The 18945-nt window shown below is 42.0% G+C and overlaps 1 protein-coding gene across 4 annotated transcripts in view; it reads right to left on the bottom strand.

Moving 5' to 3' along the window:
* ZNF536 (zinc finger protein 536) overlaps nucleotides 1-16069 on the bottom strand; it is a 352860-nt gene extending 336791 nt beyond the window's left edge. Inside the window, exon 1 of one of the 4 annotated variants that reach the window (XM_074881579.1) lies at nucleotides 15978-16069. The gene's annotated coding sequence lies outside the window, so the exon portion shown is untranslated. Of the gene's footprint in view, nucleotides 1-5731; nucleotides 5782-14378; nucleotides 14465-15259; nucleotides 15565-15977 lie in introns of those variants that run through there. The other 3 variants (XM_074881572.1, XM_074881573.1, XM_074881571.1) reach the window with 3 other exon arrangements.
* Between the last annotated feature and the right edge of the window lie 2876 nt (nucleotides 16070-18945).

The raw sequence follows: 18945 nt of genomic DNA, 5'->3' as shown, positions 1-18945 counted from the left end.
GCAGTGACTTTGATATCAAGGTCTGCAAAGAAAATTAAAATAGCAAATATTAGTTCAGAACAACCTGTGAGAGTGTAAGAGCTATTTTATATAGCTGTGGACTGCTCTGAATGCATGGAGGATAGGATTCTCCTGGGATACAATAAAAGACTTTTCTCCCGTCCTTTCTCCACCTTCCTCTTCCTCACTTGGGCCTCCAAGCTGGACCTTCCATGGTCCACAGCCCCACATCCCAGATGTTCCATCTCACCAACATGGGAGCGAGCACTAGTACTACAGCTTCTGCCTAAGACCTGGCCACTCGCTACACATATTTGTTGCCTTCATCACCTGTGTGTGGTGGTATAAAATTTCTTAGAAGTCCTCTGCCTTCCACACTTCCTCTCCTGTAGTGAGTAAGGGCCCAGCCAGGCTACCCTCGCAGGACCTGCGCCAGAGACCCAGCTTCATTACCTTCAGAGCCAAGAGCAGCCCTGGGCAATGGGAATGGCCCTGTTGCTTTGTGTGTCTGAAGTAGTTTTGCTATGGAAAGGAGATGGTGGAACGGCACCAGACAAGTCTTGGTGGAAAGAACAAGAAAACAAGAAGAGCTTTCCTGTTCTTCACAAAGAAGCAAGGTTCTGTGATGTCAGCTTAATTAATGTTTACATGAATTGCTGTATTTTTTATACTGAATACATCTTTTTCTAAATGTAATTCAAGACCATAGCTATTTTAAAGTATGAAAAGCAAGTCTTCCTTTGAATCACATCTTTAGAAGACCTGCTATTCCAGCCAATTTAAAAAACAATTATGAGACCACACATGACTTTTGAAATCATATGGATTATTGACGGAAGCAATAGAGATTAAAAAAAAAAAAAAGAGGTAATATGACTCATTGCAGTTTTCAAAACACTGTAACATCTAACTCCTAAACTAACAGAATCGTGACCAGAATTTTCCAATGCTTTGGCTTTTCCTAAGTTCAGAGGACCCAATTCAGCACAAACTTAAGTACATGCTTTAACACTTGACATCCAATTTTAGCAAAACTACTAAGCATATGTTTCAATAGCACCGCTTCCACACTAATTCAGGATGAAACACTACTACAGAAATGCTCCGTATAAGATCAACCAAAGCAGTATAGGTGGAGTCATAACGCTGTACCAGTAAGCTTTTGCACTGAATAGCTTTAATTGACATTCTTTACATGTATGTGAATGTCATGTTTATAAAATCTGAAACAGGGCTCATGAAGCAAATGATAAAGAACCACAAACTATTCACAGCCGAAGGAACATACGATCCTCCTCCCAAACACTAAAGAAATCCTAAAAGCTACAGAAACTTTTGTTAACATACAGGCTTCCTTAGAAAATTTAAACATGTAAACCACAGAAACAAAAGTACTGAACATAATAAAAAGATGAGACCATTTTAAAGTTTTCTTATTCTTGTCATATCAATTTCTCAAAGATAAGCATATTTATTCCTTCTATAGGTACCTTCATATCATGCAGTTATAACAGACATTCAAGCATTCTATAAAATACTAAAGTATTATTCAGTAATTATTATTTACATTCTCCTTGTGCACTTGCCAAACTCTTCATACACCTGCTTACAGAAGGATGGGGGGCTTGTGCCCAGGCAATAGGTGTTTCAGTATGGACTTCAGTCAGAGAGCAGTGAGCCCTAATAGAATAATAGGTACCTGGGTTACCTAATCGAAGGGTTTAAGTGTTGGCAATATCGTTGATAATAAACTAATAAGTTAGAAGAGCCTTCTTCACCTAGATGTCCAGAAATGATTGGACTAAATAAGGGCTGAAGATTGTTTAGAATTAATGTTGTTCACATTTAAATACAAATTATCTTAGTAGGGTTTTGCATATTGATTGTGCACTGCTGTTAAGTCCTCTTATTTCTATAGAAATAAATGGTCCCTACTCAACATATAAAAGCTGTCCTAGTACTAAATAATGATCTCAACAGGGGGCAGATCCTAAATGGAAGTAACTGGAGGGGACTAAAGTCTACACTCTGCAAGAAGGCAGCCAATAAACACCTAGGACCCAGAACAGGTACAAATGGCTTCCAAGCCTTGCAGAACATTCAGTTTAACAAGGTTAACTTCCATTTTACACAGATGATGCTTTCTGACCATATCTGTACAAAGTCACACACACACACATCCTAACAGAGGATGGAAACAGTTCAAGAGGCTCCTGCTTTATTTTTCAACCAATTTCCTATTTCAAATAAGAGCAGATTATGAAAGTAGGAAGAGTTGTCTTCAAAGCCAGCTTGAAAAGGCATGTGCAATACTCCTCCTTGCTTTATCTGCCAGCCCTGTTTCTCCTGACAACATGTTTCCCTAGCACTGTGGCAACCCACAGAGAGACCCTGAGAAAATTTTTTTGTAGTCAGACTCCTGCTCTGGTACATATACATGTAGCTGGAAGCGTGCTGAAAGCCAGCGCTTCTCCTTTAACTTATCTTTGGTTTGCTCTATTTTGTTCAGCTCCACCACCAGCATCAGAGAGAAAGGTGGCGAGATTATTAGCACATTAAAAAAAAAAAAAAAAAGGAGGTATTCAAGGATATTTTCATTAACAAATCAGAAACTATAAAATTGTACCATGATTTTTTTAAAATAATAAAACATTTGTTCCAGAATAAATATCATTAAACCAAGAATAAAAGTGCAATTAGTAAAAGATATATGATGTGTCATAACAACAAGCAACAATAAAAACTGCGGACTTATTTGTAGATCTCTATTGTAAAGGAGCAACATAAAAAAAAAAAAGAGGGTCTTTCACTCTGATAGGTAGTATTTTATTTGACTCAAATATATGAAACACATCTTCAAAAGCCCAATCTCCCAACAGAAAATCTCAACAAAGCAAAGCATACCCAGAAAAATAGTCCCTGTCTGATTAAAAACATCAATATCTTGTGAAAAAAGTACATGAACAAATGTCATGCAGTTGAAGAATATGGACTAGCCAGACTGTTTTTACAGAGGCATCAAATCTACTTTAGATGTTCATACCAACTACAGAGCAGAGCAATGAAAACTGTGTTACGTTACAGATTATACATGTGTAAACAGTTTTCAAATACAGCTGTTTTTATTAAAAATGTAAATCATAAATTGCAATACCTTTCCCAATGTCACAGAAAGTCTGCATGATCATTTGTTTCCTTCCACAACAGAAGTTATCCCATGAAGTGAAAGTTATGTCTAACTTAATGGTGAATGCGAATTCACTGCAAAAGTTGTGTTTGGTAAGTAAAAGGTTAATAGTGTGAAGTCAATGAGTTTTAGTATCATGATGTGTGAAGTAGCCAATCAAAATTTGGTGTTTGAAAGAGGCTGGGATATCATATTTATAAAGCAGTATTTTTTCTTTGCTTGTGTGATGATGACTTCAACTAGAAGGGAGCTAAATTTGACTCAGCCAGCTCACACCTGAAAACAAGATACTGAATCATTGACAGCTATGGACCCGGTCATTACAGCATTCATTAAGGTCCTCAGTTAGTGAACTCAGTGGTGAACGTTGATCATAAAAACACTGAAAAATATTTGCAAGCTTGGGTCCTGTGAAATTCACAGTTCTGTATGAGAAAGGGTTTCACTTGTCAGAGGACACCCAAGGGCCCCCTTTTCTCATTTATACGATAGGTTCATGGTGGCAACTGAGGGACACTGAATGAAGGTAGAAAGGCAGCGTGAGAAACTGAGAGGGAGGGAAGCTCTGGGTGCTTGTCTAATACCCCTCTGTTGTTAGTGGCAGAAGCCTCCTCAGACTGCCTGAGTCGGTATATTCATAAAGCAGCCGTCAATAGCCACAAATTTAGGCCATCCCCAGAATAGCCCTTTGCTACATATACCGTAAAGCAAAATAAATTAAAATCCAAACTAATTCAATACTCATCCCAAACACCTTTTCAAAAAGAATTTAAGAGTTTCACGCAAAGAGTAACCATCAGCCAATATTCTACGCCTAGGATTTCACTATGGTTAACCTACCAAGTATCTGATTTTATACATTCTTCATGTGTAATATTTCTATGGGTGCCAGCGGCAGTAAAGGTATATAAGGGTTGCAGGCGTATCCCCAAATCCACCTTAGCTGTAGGAAGAAATCTCACAGCATTGCTGTGATCAGAAATCAACTCAGATCAGTTCTAAATGATTAAGACTTTTTAACCCAGCTACAACAGGTATTTACACACAGCTTAAGGTTGTGACCTCAAACCTTTGAGAGTCAGCTACAAGGTGCTCATGATTTCCATGGACTTTGAACCAGCTGCTAAAAAATATTCAGGCTAGCATTTTTTGCACTATATGACAGAGGGTAGCGATAGCATCTTGTCTATACCTTGCAAGTATATATAAAAACACAGTATAATTTGAAGATCAAATTACAAACACCATTGATGTAGTTTAGGTCTTGTGAAAATCAAAGTTGCACAAAAATTGAAGACCAATAAAAATGTTTCCATGATTCTTTTTTTAATCCCATTGAAAACAATTTTTCGTTGTAAACATTTTTGCTAGCCAAGCACTGCAGCATTGTGCAACTGCATGACAGCCAAAGAGAAACTGATGAAAAGCTGACTAGATTGATTTCATTTTTCCAACCGGAGTGAAATACGTAAAAGGAAATAACAAAATGGTGAAGTTATTTTTATATATAAAAAATGTTCACATTTAATAAACTCACATGGAAACTGCACAGCCAATGGTAACCACTTTTAAAATATATGTACAGATCCCTTCAGTTCTGCACGGAAACGAAGGCAACAGTGGGCTTCTGCAGCATCTTTGCCCTTCCTTGGGGACCGCAGAAACACTCTCTCTGTTGGAAGAGTCAGATCTGAGCCTGCCCAACTCCATATCACCCACTCCCTCTCCCCACTGTGACCTCCCAGGTTTCTGTGTAGAAGTCTGGCAGGGGGTTACTACTGGAACTCAGAGCTATATTTATTCCCTTGGCTCCCATCCATCACTGCTGCAGAGCGGCCAGAAGGGGAACCAACCAATACAGCATGGGATCTGCCAGAGTTGTGCTGCCAGAGAAGTTAAGAATGAAAGGCAGAGGAGACAGAAGCTATCAAAATGAATATTTATATTTCTAAGGAACGAAGGGTATCCTCCCTTTGCGGATCCCCCTTCTACATATTAAGACGTTTTGCCTCTCCTTTTTAAGAAATCCTGACAGAGAAACCTGCCAGTTCCATCGGTCATTTACATCTCGAGTTTTGTCATGAGGGAAGGAGCACTAACAGCACAGTATCCCTTGCATCTCTGAGGCATTTGTTGCCATTTACACAGAATTTCTCTCCCCCTCATAGTACTACCAGATAGAGTGCCATCCACAAGCTCTGCACTGTACGCAGGTCCAAGGCACTTGCAGTAGAAGAGTCTTAACCCTGCACCCGTTGCACCTCCTACAGCTAGACACTCAATGCTCAGCAGGATGTAGGAATCAGTTAATCAGTTCTGCTCATATAATCCACTGAACACAATAATGGCAACAAAGCTCCATTTTGAGATGAAAATTCTTTGGATTATCAAGATGCATCCCATCACCAACTGACTTTTATAATCATTGGACTGTGAACTTTACGAGAAAGGTAGAGAGCTGAGTAAGAAACAGTTTTCCCGTATCACAAACACTTTGAAGATTTCAGAATTTCCTCTTGTTCCCTACTGGGACTAACCTGATACCTTTTGCAGATTTTCAGAAGGAAGAGCCAGGAAGACAACATTAAGAACATGAATACTCTCATCACATCATTCTCAGGAGCACAGGGTGCAGGACTCTGCAACAGAATCAAGTTGAACTCAGTCTCTCACATAACATTTGAGTGCCCAAGCCAAGAGTCAGTCCTCTTCTGACCCACTGAATAATTAAATGATTATTTAAATTGGAATAGCCTGAAGCAGGAACTTAAAAGACTCACCCTGGAAGAGCCAAAGTGTGGTTATTACAGCTCTCACCTGGGATGTGAGAAACTTGATTTGAAGAAGCTGATTCAAATCAGATACGAGAGGAAGGATCTGAATCCAGCTTTCCTCCAGTGACCCAGGTGCATTTCATAATCACCAGTCCATAATGAAGTGCAGAGATGCAACTCTTTCATTTTGAGCAGAAATTCAATTGTGGACCTGAGAAATCCTTCAAAGATGCAGCATGTTGATGCAAACTAATGAATGGGCACTTCTCAACTGCAGTAAGAAAACTGCAGCTAGTTCTGGCCAGAAACTGTATTTCTATATTTGGAAAGCACCTACCATGGCAAAGGCACTACCAAAACAAGCAATAGATTCAAATTCTAATCCAAAAGTGGTTGTGGATTTCCTATTGATCATTTACCTAATAGCATGTCCATTTATCGCATACATATGCATATAGCTTTGTGTATTCAAGTAAAAGAAAGATGCTTGAACATTTGTTATTTAAAATGATCAAGAATGTTTTAAAATATCTGAGCTATTTTAGAAGAAATTTTATGGTAAAATCCAAAGAAGGGAGTAGTTAGAGCAGGAGAGTTTTGTTAGCTGGTATTATGGCACTAATAAAGACACTGAGTTATCTTCTACTAGTTATTTTATTAGCCCTAAGAGGAATTACACTCCTATGGCAAAATCTCAATGAATCAATGAAGAACAGATACCTTAAAAAGGTAATAGTCTTTTTATTATACATTTTAGTTTTGGGTAGCCTATAACCTTTGCATTTTTTAAACTCAAAAGGTTGGATTTCTTTTTGTACTTGAAATAATGAAACAAGAAAAAGTTTAATCAGGCTCTCTTTCTGAGAACATCAGGCTTTGTGCTGAGTTTACAAACAGTGGAGTTACACAATGTATTTACGGTGAAACTAGAAATCACATGACACTCACCTGGTATGGAAGAGAAGTTTTACCTACCGAGTCAGTCCTACTGCAACTGAAATAAGATGAGCAGAATTGGATCCTAGAAATCACATTAAAATCAACCAAAATTTTGCCAACCTTTATGCACTTTCCTCTGAGAAGAAAGACCCATCATTTTCCTCAAAAATGCAGGATATATTCCAACAAAAGAAAGGTTCAATGAAAAGCTACTTGTAGTAGCAGTTTCAAAATTAGTGCTGTTTTCCAACATCAAGTCAACTCTCGACATTCGAAGTCATCCCATGGACTGAAACCCATAAAAACTTTCATGCAAACCCTTAAGAAATGGGGGGGGAAAAAAAAAAAAAAACCCAAAACACAAAACACAACACCAAACAAAGAGAGCTTGCCTACATGTGGAGTTTTTTTCAGAACCGTTCCAGCACTGATACGGTTGAACCAGGGCAAGCACCTATCAAAAATCCTTGGCCACTAGAGCAGAAGGCAGTTCCTGCTTCTCCGGTCAATTATCAGCTAACAGCAGAGAAGACAAGGTTTCTCCCTAATTTACTCGATCGACACTTCACTGTCACATCACTCCCTCGAGTAAAACTGGTATCAAAACTAAAGTGTTGCACTGCCCTATGTTTTAATATTTCTATGGACCCCTGAAGAAAAACCACACATAGATCTAGAGTGTCAATGTTAACAAACATGCAAGAAAATAAAATGTAACCCATCCATAGGGAGCTATCAGAAGAAATGTAAGAAGTTAACATCCAGCCCACCACGTTAGCCTTTGTTAATAGAAACCTGACTTTACACCTCCTTGCTTTCTTCACCCCAGCTCTCACATGCTCTTTCTCAAGAAACAAACCTAGGCTTCCCTTGAACTCATTTATCCTTTCCTTGCTGGTAATTTATTCCATATGTTTATTATCCTTTGCATGAAGTAATTCTGCCTGAGTTTCCTATTTACCCATGCTTTCCTAAATTTTAGATTAAAGGGACCTATCTATATCTGTATCTACCATTGATATTCCAGTGACAAGATTGATGGTAACAATGTATGCACAAATCTATGGAGACCAACTTATGAGAGCGAAATAAAACAACATTAATACAATATGTTATCATTTAGAAAAATAAACGTAAGGCCAGCCTGGCAACCTAGCACAGTGCTATCACGTGGGTTACCAGGGCTAATTCCCAGATCAGCAGGGGCCAGGACTACGGAGGAAGCAATACACATAGCCCTGTTGTGACCGAATAGACTGTGGCACTTGATAGCAACCCCTTTGTAGCATTGATGAGCTCAACAGTGCTCCCATCCTCCTCACAAAGAACCACAGTGACTGCAGCAGAATGTCCCAAAGGCATAAAAAAGGAGGAAAAGTTTGTAACAGCGCTTATCGCAGTTAAAAAAACTAACATAAAAGAAACTATAACAAAATTCACATTAAGACTGAAACAAGCTTATTATGAAAGGAGGAATCAGGATTGCCATTTATCCCTTTGCACCATGATATCCTGACTCATTTGAGACTGATGGCAAGGAAGGCTCCCCCTGACGTCCCTGGCTGCCCCGAGGCAGAGCAGGGGCCATAGGCAGCCCCCCCCGCCCCCCGCAGCCAACCTCCCTTGCGTCCCTTTGGAGGCCATGGGGGTGAAAGTCGGCTCATACTCTCCTTTTTCTCCCCATCTCTTGATTCTCCTGTTCACAAAACCAAGACAGGCCCCAATTTTCCCAAGTAACCTTTCCCTGGCAGTGTGGGTAGCCCACTTGGGATAACCCCTGCCTGATCTTCACCGACTTCCACGCTGCTGGCAAGCGCTCGCTCCCTCTGGAAGTCCGAGATGCCTACAGCTGGACAGTTTAACACTAATGCATCAAAAATGAGCAGCTGGTCTTAAGAAGCTAGTTCTGTTGCTTGTCCCACACTATGGGAGTGCTATCAAAGCCATCATCATTATTTTCAGACACTGCTACCTGCAGAACCCTCTGTTAATGCCCTACCATCACAGGCAGTGCTGCATTTTTCATAACGTGGCAAATACTTGTAAGGAATTACCTACTTTTGCTTTTGGTTATACGAGTCTCAAATGCTGCAATGCACATGGAGAAAAGATCGGATACTGAGGCTGCTGTGGCTATTTTAGTTCTGTTTTCTTCATCTGTGTTTAAAAGACAGTCAGATTATAACAAAATTGTTTGTCTTTAATATAGTTCAACTTGACCTGATGAACCCATCTCTTTAGAAAACAATCTCTCACGGAGTATTTAGATTAAGACCTCTAAAAAACAGACTTCAAAATACTTTCAAGGCCCCATCTTACAATTTTTAAAAAACACAGACAACTAGGCTAATTATAATTACTCGTCTATAATTCTTTTGCTTTTCTGATGCATCTGGTTATCTAGTAAGATGCACCTGAAAATTAGATCAAATTTAAACATAAGGGAAGGGTGCCAAATTCAGAATACTGGAAGAATCTTCCCTCTGGGAGCATGTTCAGTCACAGCATTGGTGCAGTTGGGCAGAGGCAACCCAAATCCCCCCTTGCTACCCTATTCCTATGCTTCTTTCGTGATCTGGATCTCTGCTACCTCTGAAAAGATCTCTCACTCAGTGCTTGGCTTCGTTGCTCAACCTGCCAATAGGAGTGAAAATGTCACAGCAGTTATTGTGATCCACTCAGATTTAGACACTACTCAGTTATTTCATGTTAAGCAACAGACATCCATCAGATCATTACAATTTTCACTTGTTTCTATCCAAGGTCAGATTCCGATCAGTGACTTGGTCATAAAAAGTTCATACGCCATATTCGGCCACACAACTGGAAGCTAGAACCACATGTCCGTACAATAACCCTACAATCATTCAATTAAGCATCTCAGAATTATTTAACTTCTACATATTTACTTTCGATAGCTCATCCTTTTTTCTTCTTCTGCGAACATCTGTGCCCAGAGTGTCTTCACTAGAGAAATTTGGATTTCCAATCTACAGTTGCCAGAAATAAGTTTATTCATGTTTCTATAAAAGAAAGAATATGTATTCTATTTTTTCATCTATGTTCTCCTTCCCTGAATCCAAATTGCTTGCACCTCTGAAACAGACACACAAAATGCCTCAAAAAAGATGGGTTAAAGAATAAGGCAAAAAATGCAAGGTGTGAATGAGAGGATAGAAAAATGGCTTTTCAAGATCGTACTGCTTTTAGCATTTTGAAGATCCGATATACATCTATTCAGGTATCTGAGAGAAATTCAGAGATTAAAATTTAAATTTACTTACAAATCCTATTAAAACACACTAAATCAGAAGATACTGAAAAGCTTTAATTGTCCTCATTCAAACCAGAAAAATAAATCTATTTATGGCTTTCTTTTCAATTTTTTATAAAGTTCACATAAATCCATGTGCTTTTTTTTAATGCTTTTTTTTTTTCTTCTAGTCAAGGCACTCTAAAAACACCTGTGCAATTCTAAGTCAACTTTAAGCAAAAATCAACATTTGGAAAAATTACTTCTACTGATTTTCCTACACTTGACGAAACTTGTGCTTCCCAGGGAATAAGCACAGCCCATTTTAATGGGCTAGTGGATTTTCTACGTCTGTTCTAATGCAAATCTCTTTGGTCACCTAAGGCTCCCATGGTGGGTAAACAACCTAATGTGTCAGCTTTCTGTACTGAAGATCACAATTTCTGATCTCAGCACTGTCTTCATTGCTGCAAGCAAAACAGTGGTACTGATGTTGCAACTTCCAGACTACTCTCTTCTGATAATGAATGGGTTGGGTTATTGGCCTCTAGCATGGACAAAAATATGACAATCAGCCTCTTCATTATATAAAAGTCTACAGTGAAGACAGTGCCAGACAACTTGCTGAGTATTAGAGCTCAAATATGTTCAGAAGTCGAAAAGCCCGTAGAACAATTCCTTTTTCTTCTTTACAATTGATAAGTCGTAGTCAATTTACTAAAAGTGTTTTAATACAGTATTTCCAGCATAGCAACTTGTATCTTCAGGAACTCATTTGCAAAACACAGCTTTAGCATGCAAATATTTTAGATACATTCCCTGCAAACGTAATCGAGAGACTAACCTTTCTTACATCTGCAGTTGTTAATTGTCATCATTTGAACAGCAAATGAAAACAAAGTTTAAGCCACTGGCACTTTAAAAAAAAGATCATATTAAATCTCATTTACCTGCAGTGATAGAAATTCAGTCACAAGCAAAATCTGAAGACAGAGCAGATATGAGAAAGTGCACCCAATCGCAGGGTTTAGCAACTGTACCAAGACTCTTCTAGTGCACGTTCTGAAACAGCAATCGATCCTCTAAGCACTTGTTACCAAACTGGGGACATTTCCTTTCTACAACATTCAGAAAACTTTAAACAACTCGTTTATGATTCTCTTCTTCAGAAGATTAACAGCACGTCCACTGGAAGATGAATTAAAAATAAAATTTAAAAAAAAGGATATCAGAAAGGGGAAGATAGAATAGACTAGGACAAACATCTCAAACTATTTAATATTTTTATAATGACTAGAAATCATAGAGCCCTCTTTAGCTAACTTTAAAAAATAAGCATAACAAAAAAAAACCCAAACAAGCCAAAAAAATGCATCAGCTGTTGACTGAACATGGGGCCTGATTTTCAAAGCTGCTGAGCACCCACAACTCCATCTGAAGTCAGTGGAAGTGATGAGTGCTCAGCAGCTCTGCAAATCAGGCCCAAGCTGTACAGGGGTCTACCAGCAGCCTAGCAGAAGTGGTATTTAGGGAAGGGGTTTTGTTGCAGAAATGAGGAGGTTCAAAGTAATCTGTCAAAGAAGTGCTGCTACATTCATGAATCGTAAAGCTAGCTAGCTCTCATCTATGGGAAAAAGTTAATTCATAGGGCTCATAGGGCTTGCATTTGTCAAGGAGCAGGACGTCAATGCTATCATTATCAGGCAAATCAGCCAGGCGTTTAATGGTAGAATCAGGAGACATTTGCTCTCCACTATCAGAATGACATCATAACTAAAGCAGCCTTCAGCGAGGGGGGAGAGCCGGGGCAAGGCTTGGGCTGCACGCAGACTTTGCACTTCTGCTCGGCTCGCCCCACCGATCGCTGCTCCCCTTCCCCAGGAGGCGACGCCTGCAGCTGCCTTCGCTCCACAACTTTGTCCTCGCAGCATCTGAAACACCAGCATCTGATTTTACGAAATACTTCTAAACCTGCCCGATCCAAAACTGCGATATTGTAAGCCAGCCACTCGGTTAGGAAGGGATGGGTTTTACATACAACCTACAAATTCACTCTAAAAATTTCTGGTATTTTAATTACTTCAGTCATCTTCATCCTCCGTCAAATGGGGGGAACACACATTAAAAAACTAGTCGCCTCCATGATTTAAGAAGTAACAGCTTAGTTAACTAAGTTGATTTTTAAGCGCACACAGACACATACACACACCATCTCTGAATATTCTGAAGTATTTAGTGATGAACTATTCGATGATCAGAAACATAACAGCAATACACATTTCCCTTCCACAGTAGCTGTAATTATAGAATTCAAACAGCACAAATTACAAACTGTTAATCTATTTTCTTTAAAAATATCACTACAGGTACACCGGCACGGTACAAAAGCCTCACCTTGTATAAGAACTGTGAGGGAAAAAGTTATGAAAGCAGACAGAAAACCTAAAATCCCTGAGGCTACAAAAAAATCCCGCTATTGAGAAATAACCCAAGAGACCACATAGGGAATGTACAGCTTTCAGAAGCACTTCTCATCTTATTTGCACTTAACCTATTGATGTACTTATGCAGGTCACTTACTTTTCGGATATGTTTGAACCCTTTATAATCATGCAGATCGCCGCGGTTTTCACTTGGGCTTTTGTTTTTTTGGTTTTGTTTGGTTTTTTGCAAACAAGTTTCATTTAAAAAAGATCCAATTATGTAAATCTGCTCCCGGATAGGTAGTGAATATTCAATATGACGGTGATACTGTAATAGTTCAATGCAACGCACTGTACTGGACAGATTTATGAGGCAACGTCACTACTACGCTCTGGTCCTCGCTGAAGCATCTTGAAGTTAATTAAAGCTGCAATGTCCACTTTTCCAGCCACCCTCCTCATTCAGGTTTACTATTTCAACATCAAACCAGCAAGGGGGCCTCCCCCCTCTCTCCGTACATTTAAGCAGCCTTCCACAGTCAATGAACAATGAACAAAGATTTGAGTGATAGGAAGGGGGGGAGAGAAAAAAATCTCCGCAGGAATAATCAAATCCGGTTTAAACAAGTAAAAATATAGTTTCTAATATTAAACTAGAAAAAAAAACATTCTTCTCCAAGCGAACGTGCAGAGGCGCTTAGCCAACCCCTCCAGAAAGGGTCTAAAAGCAGCCAGTCCTTTTTATTTCGAGCAGTGAATGAGCCCAAACAAGGCTTCTAAACTTAATTATGACACTTAAAATAGTCTTTTTCCACATAAGCGGGGAGGCTCGCCGCTGCTATCTGTATCAACCGGTCAAATCAGCTCAGCAAACACGGCCCCTGTTGGATTTATTTTAAACTGCACGGGGGGGGGGGCGGGGGGGGAATGCACAGCCCCGCAGAGCGCTCCAGCCGCGGGCGCCCGGGCAGCCGCGCCCGCCCCGCCGGCCCCGCGCCCCGCGCCCCGCGCCCGCCCCTGCCCCGCCGCTCCGCGCCGCTCCGCGCCGGGCCGGGCCCCACCGCGCCGCCGCTCCCCGGCCCGGCGGCGGCTGAAGTGGAAACGAAGGGCTCTGACAAATCACGTCTCCGCCTCGACACTGTACCAGACACGGCCATGTCCGCCGCACGCACCCCGAAACAATGCCCGCCGCGCAGGCAGGCGCCGGCCGGAGCCCTCCCCGCCCGCCCCGGGCGCCGGCACCCACGGCCCGCGCGGGGCTCCGCGCAGGCGGACCGTGCCCCCGGCCCCGCCGCCGCGGCGGAGGACGCCGGCAACTAACTTTTCGGATGGAGCCCGTGCGAGCCGCCCCGCGGGAGCCGCGGACCCTCCGGGGGAAAAAAAAAAAAAAAAAAAAAAAAAAAAAGCATAAATCTTCGCGACGTTTTATTTTGCGGTAAAGTTCACAAGCGGCACCGCTCCCCTCAGCCCCTCTCCCCCCTCACACAACACACACATATATATATTAATTATTTGCAAAACTGCAACAGATGGGCGCATTAAAATCTGGATTCTTTCCTACACAGCATCAAAGAATTTCTCCTCCCCCCCCCCCCCCGTTAATCCCGCCGCCGGCCCGGTGCCCCCCCGCCTCCCCGGCACCGCAGCCCCGCGCAGCCCCCCGCGCAGGAGAGCGAGGCCGCTGCCCCGCGCAGGCAGCGGCGCCCCCGCGGCCCTCCGCGCCCGCGCACAGCGCGCCGCCGGGAAGGGGATGCTCTCCCCCCCCCCCCCCCGGGGATTGCCATTTAAGTTTCCTCCTTAACCTGTTACTTTCTCCGGGCGCTGACAAAAGCCCCGGCGGCGGGCTGGCAGGTGCCTCCCCGCTCCCCGCGGCGCCGCCGGGCGCGCTCCGCTCCCCCCGAAAGGGCTGAGACCTGGCCTGACATTTAGTGCCTACTTGAATGTCACAACGCTCCTCGCAGCATTATGCACGGCTCCTATTCATAAGAGGTCGATTAGAGCACAAAATGGCAGGTCTCTTAGGCACTTGAATCTCACAAGTTTGACACATGGTATGCATCAGCTAACTTTGATTAAAAAAAAAAAAAGAGGGGGGGAGTTTACAAATTACACCACGATTAGCCGGGATCCTAAGGGGGGAGGGAGGGAGGAAGGGGGGGCCCGCGTTTAAAGTCACTTCGGCAAAGTTTGCTCCGCAGCAACCCTTTAAAACAAAAAGTTTCTGGGCAAGTTAAGGGCAGGGTCGGTGCGGGCTGGGGACCGCGGGCGGGCCGCCCCCGGGCAGCGTCGCGGCCGCCGCCGGCACTCGCCTCCCCTCGCCTCGCCTCGCCTCGCCCGCCCGCTCCTTTTTTGTAAAGTAACGGTTTTAAAAGAAACGAGAGAGAAAGAGGAAAAACGTAGGGTTTTCTTCAGGCTAAGTTCTATAGCGCCATTCAATGGCTTCTCCGCTCCTTTCATTATTTTCTGCTTTTCCCCTGACAGCCCTGCTTGCAAACGTCACTGCTATGGATATTTAATTATACTGTATTTTTTTAATCACGGTGGAAAACGCAGGCCCCATTGCGATGATTAAAAAGAAATAAAAAAAAAAAACATACTCCGGACTGACTTTGGAGCCTCTTTGATGGCTCACGGGAGCCTCCCGGATCCTCAAAAACCCCCTTTTTACCTTTGTCTTTCTTACCTTAAAATTTAAAGCAAAGCGTAGAAGAAACTCCCGCACGTAAACGGAGCGTTGTAAAAGATTGTGTTCAATGAATAATGAAGCATGTCCACATGATTGACTTGATCATTTTCTTGTGCGGAGGGGGAAAAGTGCGGCGCGGGGCTGCCGCGGCCGCCCGCTCCGGGTAGCCCTCCCAACTGCTTCCAGCACATCCCGAGCAAAGAGCGCTTTATTTTAATCTGTCTCTTTTCAGAATAACCCCCTTCATTGATACTGATCACCCAACATCACAAGACATCCCCATCTCTCAGCGTGGACTCCCCCTATCTGGTAGGTGAAATGCATTGTACCATTAAAAAAGCACTCCATTGTCGTCTTGGCATAATTCACAGCAACTAGATAGGTCTTGCGGCATTTAGCTTTGATGAGCCAAAAGCTGAACCCTTGATATAATAATCTACAAAGAATGGTCTGTGATCGTCCATTTTTTCTCCCTGTCTAGCAACTAAGAAACCATTTAACACGGCGCAGCTTGGTCGTGACCTTGAGCCCGTGTAAACACCCCGAGGAGCCCGCGCCGCTCCGCAGCCCCACGGCCAGCGCCGCTGCCCGCGCCCCGCGCAGCCCCCGCGCCCGCGCAGCCCCCGCGCCCGCGCCCCGCCGCCCCTGCCCGCGCCCCGCAAACCCCGCCGAGCCCCCGGGGGCAGCGCCGGGCTCCACAAAGCGCCCTGCTTACCTGCTCCCGAAACTATGCAAAGTCTGTTTCTCCTAAAAAAAAAAAACTCCCGGGGAAACCTTGGTGGACAGGGGGACCGGAGCATCAGTCACCGCTCCGGCGTTTAAGAGAAGTAATCAGCGATAAAGTGACGTTGATCTGCACTGTAACCTTGTGGCGTATTTAATGTAAATAAGCCAGTTATGTTGCCAATCGCATGCATACAAACACATAAAGGTCCTCAGCGTTGCATTTTGATTCTTTCCATTAGAGCCGACTTTATTTACATACACTATTTAGGGGATCATGATAATTCTAAAACAATACTAGTGCCAAATGATTATGAAAATATGATTTTAATTAATCACGTAGTAGGCAAGGAAATTAGCATACGGTAATTAAACTTAGAGAAAAACGTCATGGAGGTTCTCTGCCTTATGGGTTCGGAATAATCATTAAACGATGGGTTTTCAGGACTTAATTATCAAACAAATAACTTTTTTAAAGCAACTTTACAAGGTTTATCCGCAGGGCAACGATTTAGTAAATAATATATAACCAAGCAAACAAGGTGCAAATGTGACTGGTGAAATAGGTTGTGTTTCTACAAAGCAGAAAGGGGGGGGGGGGGGGGAAGCTGAATAATGCAATTATGGATTCTGTGTCCCATAGTTGACAAAAGCATGGTGCCTCAATAGACTCTTTGTTATGGGATTATATAATGATTGTGGTGTAATTATGGGAAAAAAGATTTAGTAATAATAAAAAGTATCAAAATACACCAATGAGCAGCTTGTTTTAAAGAAAAGGCTTGCATGTGACATTAGGGGCATGTTAATAACAAAAAGCCAGGATCCGAAAGGGTTGACAAATAAAAAAGACTGTGATGCGCATGATTAAGAAGCGATGGAGACAGATTGATTATTCAAAATGCCGAGCCACAGGGACACTTAAAACATTGATTCAGGTAAGACTAGTTTCATCTTGACTGAAATGAGTTCCCTGAAGATGACTGGCATACATTTTAAATCAGTTTACTACATAAAAAGCATAACATCACAAGCTGAAACCTTCTAGTTAAAATAGGAGTCCAAGAAAAAAAAAAGTTTATGTTTGTGGCAATTCCCATAGGGACTATGGAATTGCAGAGGAAGGGGTATAGATTAATTAGCTCTTCCTAAACACTGGACTTAAATGTATCCATCTTTTATAATCCCTAGCCTCTGCTTCTGGAGCCTGTGGTCCAATCCCACTTCTGCAGGTTATGGGGGTGATATTAATAACCCTAAAGGTACAATAGGACTTTTTTTTTCTGGAACTGCAGTAAATTAACTTTCTGTAATAACTGAAAAATTAGCAAGATTTTTCCAATTGATTTTTTAAGTGAAGTTTATAAATAGTTGTTCAGAGCTATTCAATGTTAAAAAAAAAAAAAAAAAAAAAAAAAAAGATTCCCATGCCTATACGAAAAAGTTTAGGAATTCACTCTGCATTTTCCAATTTGATGTGTCTGAAATTCTCTTTGAACAAATTCCAAAATACAAGTTTTTTCTATAGAAATTAGCATAGCAATCACATCAATAATATCACTATCTCTATGGGAATGATAACTGGAGCAGTGGGGGTGTTCTTTATTTCAATTCTTCGTGGATCAACTGATTATATTCTGTCTTCTTTTGAACTTGTTATTGTAAGTCAAGTGATTCTTTATAAGTGACAGCCCTGACAAAGAGACGAGGATGGGAAAGCAGGTCGAAAGGAAGTCGCCATATGGACTTTAAAAAAGGCACTTTTTAAACAAGATAATGGGGAAATGGATGTTGCCTTTTAACCCTGTCAAGGCTGAACATTATTAGCAGTCTCATAAAAGAATGAGCTATACCTTTTTTTTAAAATACCAGATTTCACCTTATGATTTCCATGACCTAGGGCTTCATAATACAAACCACATAGGAGGCGATGGCATTTCTGCGGCAGGGGCCAAATCAAGCACCTGGAATCAGTGGCAGAAAGGAGATTTCAGAGCCCCGCACAAAGAGTTACAGAAGAATGAGAGCTCAGGAAAGCCCCATGGTTCTTTTTCCTGAGACAAAGATAAGAATATTGACTAGAGATAGGTGAAACAGCAACTGACAGCAGAGGAGCTTTAGACATCCAACTGGGATTTCCTGCTCCTCTGGTGTGAGTGCATGATGCTCATTTAATGACAACGAATGGAGTGAAAACAAAGCGTGAGCATGAGGGCTTTGACTCTGATCCTTGCAAAAATTAAAGTATTTCTCCTCCTCTCTCTGTTCTGAAGGGAACAGGAATTTCCCTCCAGAAACTCAAGTGGACAGAGATTAAGAACCATCTCCCAGGAAGATGAGATTAAATACTAAACCCTCGGTAAACTGAGGGCAGAGCTGTGGTCCACCACTGGTGAATGTCCAGTCAATTTTCTTTTTTTTCATAGTCAGTTGTATAGTCCAGGTGACCATCTAACTCAAGTCTACAGGAAGAAAATGTCAACCAAAAACTTCTCAAAGTCTGGAAGAGCAGGCTACTCTGGGCAGGCAATGGTGCTGTCAGGGAAGGATGCTGTTAACAAGACTGATCAAAACTCTTTTCCCCAAGGCCTCGTAGACATGATTATTTGGGCTGGGATGGCCAAGCCTTCCCAAAATGGACCACAAAGAGATAATGCAGCTCCATGAGCTGAGCACATCCTAAAGACAGGAGACCTCCAAATTTTATTGACTCAGTGACAGGCTCCAGCACCTAAGCAATGTATACTGGTTAGATGGGATTCAGAAGATCTCAGACATGAGCTCAGGGAGACTTTTCTCCAACCTCTCTCAGAATTCATAATATTCCCAGACACCATCAGCACTTTTGTAGTTCCCTCCAGTATTCCTTCCTACTCCTCCCCATCTTTTCAGTGCTGTTCCTTTCTCCCCCTCTTGCATTCAGAGAAAGGTCTTTTCTCTTCAAAGCCTTCCTGTCCTCT

The sequence above is a fragment of the Strix uralensis genome, chromosome 12 (assembly GCF_047716275.1).
Source record: "Strix uralensis isolate ZFMK-TIS-50842 chromosome 12, bStrUra1, whole genome shotgun sequence".
In the NCBI taxonomy this organism is placed as follows: Eukaryota; Metazoa; Chordata; class Aves; order Strigiformes; family Strigidae; genus Strix; species Strix uralensis.
Note: the sequence above shows the minus strand (reverse complement) of the source record. Positions and strands in the feature narration are given on the sequence as shown.